This window comes from Cololabis saira, chromosome 3 (genome assembly GCF_033807715.1).
Source record: "Cololabis saira isolate AMF1-May2022 chromosome 3, fColSai1.1, whole genome shotgun sequence".
Taxonomy (NCBI): Eukaryota; Metazoa; Chordata; class Actinopteri; order Beloniformes; family Belonidae; genus Cololabis; species Cololabis saira.
In genome coordinates, this window is record NC_084589.1 from 10,628,839 (window position 1) to 10,632,046 (window position 3,208).

The following is a 3,208-nucleotide window of genomic DNA, read 5'->3' on the forward strand; positions in this document are numbered from 1 at the left end:
CTGTATCATAGAAATACTACATTTGTTTTATTGTTTATTTTATTACCAAAGAGCGAAATGACCGGAGTCAAATTCCTTGTTGGACAATGTTCGAACCTGGCCAATAAAGCTGATTCTGATTCTGATGTTCCCAAACGTAGCAACAGCGCCCTCTGCTGGTTCACGGCGGTATGGTCGTAAGCGGGAGCTGCGGCTTCACAACTGTCTTCTATACGCGCACTTACCGAGTGTACTGTCACGTTTGTGTTTTTTTCATCATAACTGAACAACACAAACATCCGTATGCTGTCCTTTGACGACCGAGTTACTCCTTAAAATAAATGGATGGCGCTCCTATAGTTTATTTCTTTAGTTCAGCCACTTATAGGCTCTGCAAAGCGATTTAGTCTTTTTCCTATTCACCCGTTCACAGCCTCTTATTTTAAACACTCACAATGTGACAACAACCCCCCGGTGAACATGTGGGAGTGAAGTGTCTCATAAACACCGACACACGGCAGCTGCAGAGTTTCAGCTCCGCTAGAATCCACCAGCTCCACTTGTGAATGAGCTCCACTGACTCTTGAACACACCGGTTTTACTCTCCGTCTCAGACATCGGGCATGTGGTTGCCGAGAAGTGAACACTATATAAGAGTTATTCCAGGGTTCAGCTTTCGCTTACGGCCATACCAGCCTGAATACGCCCGATCTCGTCTGATCTCGGAAGCTAAGCAGGGTCGGGCCGGGTTAGTACTTGGATGGGAGACCGCCTGGGAATGGCTCATGACCCCCCCAAGTCCCTATGGTCAACCTGGGGTGTGGGTGATCCTGGGGATGGAGGTGTCCAAGCTGTGGAGCTGTGGAGCAGAAGGTCGCGGGTTTGATCCCAGGCTGTGGCAAAGATGAAGAAGCGCTTCAGGGGTCATTCAGACGTGTGTGGAGTCTTTGCAAATTATGTATTAATGATAATTAATGAATGGAGAATAAAACTCATGGTAAATACAACATCTGGGGGTTAAGTCTCTTCAGTATTGCTGAATTCAAATCTGCTGAAATGCCTCAATATAGAGAAATAAGTATATCAACTCCACTGGCAATGCATTACTGCTGAACAGGGCAAAAAAAGTCAATTAATCACCATGAAACTTCTGTAGATTACTGCTTACCCTGAGACAACAAATCACAATTTTCAAATTCACATCCAAATTAAGTGTGATGTCATTATGTGCGAATTTGCATCCAATATCTAAAAAAACAACGTATTGTTCATAAGGAACAAGCCAGAGAGGGTTCATGTAGATATGTGATACTTTAATATTCTATCCTGTTCACCTAATTACTGCAATGCCTATGTTTTTAGGCCTATGTTATTGTAGTAATTAGGAGGCTTAAAACTATTTTTTTTTTAGCCTGGTACATACTGTAGCAGATTTGGATACAGCCACTTTAAATACCCCCTAAATGTTAAATAAGCCAATTTCTGACATTCTACCTAGTCTATTGTTGGAAAGTGAAAAGTTGCAGCAGCATTTTATACAAAAACTGTATGCAGCCAATAAGTGTACAAAGAATTTTAATGATGCTGCCATCATTAAAATTCTTTGGTTGCATAGAGTTGTGTCTTTCTGCTCACAATCTAAAAAAAAAAAAAAAAAAGACATTATTCTCAACTAATCATGCAAGAAAATATATTTTATTAAAATAACAACAATCATAAGAGTTTCCTCTTCCTTAATCCCTCATCGACCACATTTTTAAAGTGCTGAAAACTGTCATAGACAACACCATCAAAACCAGAAGTGGTTGATTTCTTTGTTGCCGGGCAGAAGGTGAAGATTTTCTGGCTGCTTCCTTCGGCTTTGTCCTTGGAGGGCATGTACCTCTTACGCTGCCCACCACACTGAGGTACTTTGCATGCCCCACATGGCTTTGAGGATTTGCGAGGCATGACTGGGTTGGATGGCTGTGCAAGGGGTGGTGCTACAGGTATGAGGCCTGAAGTGTGAAGACGCATGGAGGGAGCCTGTGGTTGTGCAGGAACCACCAGGAGTACGGGCGCTGGGGACACTCTGGGCGCTATGGGCTTGGCCGCAGCAGCAGGCTTAGGCTGAATGGGCCTGTTCACCAGCTCCGGTTCCTCACCATCTATCCTGTGAATATTAAACGTGATGATGAGTGTCAGAATGATTTATGTCCAAAATTTCCACATTTCTAGCAATAAAGTGCTCAAATAACTTACCTCCGCTTCTCACCACGCCGTTTACCAGCAACGTGTTGAACGTCCTGGTACTGAACCTGAGCTCGATCTGGTGGTGGTAGGGATGCTGGCAGAGTTGGAGCTGCTGGCATTTGCTCATGTGAGAGCGCTGTCCGGTGAGGCTTTGCTGTTGGCACTACTGTAGCCCTGTAATTGGCCTTCTTCTCCTCTCTGGTGATGAAATTAGAGATGGATTTGGCATTCAGATTGGGCAGAGGAATGGAGAGAGTGCAGAGGATGGGGTCATCTCTGACTCTGTCAACGATCCTTTTGTACTGCCCCTTTATGGAAGATGTTATTTTACTGGGGGAGGAGAGAAAATTGGTCGGTGGCTGATTTTTAAGCATCTTGATGACGAGGTACAACAGACGACTGTCCTCTGTCACCTGCGCTGCCTGAGGGTACCTCATCCACCCAAACTTTGTTTTCTGGGCTGCTCTGGTCTCGGGTGTGTCAGCCCCAAGACACCGGCCAAACAGCGTGTAGCCCCATCTGGACTCGTACCTCTTCACAAAGTTGACAGCAGTCTTGTCATGCTCCTGAAGGGAACCGGCAGCAGTGACGATCTTCTGCCTGAGGTCAGCTGGCACAAGGTGGTGGTGACTGTTGTCTGTCAGTTCAAGCATCAGCAATGCCAACGCCTCCACTTCCTCTATTCCTGGCAGATGCAGATGTCGCTGGGTCATCAGCACATCCTGCAGAGCGGGACTATCCTCCTCCTCCACGCGCTCTGCTTCCGTGAGGATGGCGTGTTTCCTACAGATGTCATCAATAGGATCCTCCTCTGCAGGCATGTCGATTCCCTCATCTGCCATCTCCTCCTCGCTTTGCTCAGCCGACTCCTCTTCGTCACCAGTCTGCTCTTCCTCAACTGCTTCCTCAACTGCAAATATGCAATTGTACTCATCACAAATGTGTCTGGCCACTTGCAAACACTTCATGCATACACAGACATGCACATAATATGCAA

At 45.8% G+C, this 3,208-nt stretch overlaps 1 pseudogene; it reads left to right on the forward strand.

The window, feature by feature from the left end:
* The first annotated feature begins 657 nt into the window (after window positions 1-657).
* Window positions 658-780, forward strand: LOC133441270 (5S ribosomal RNA; annotated as a pseudogene).
* The last annotated feature ends 2,428 nt before the right edge of the window (window positions 781-3,208 follow it).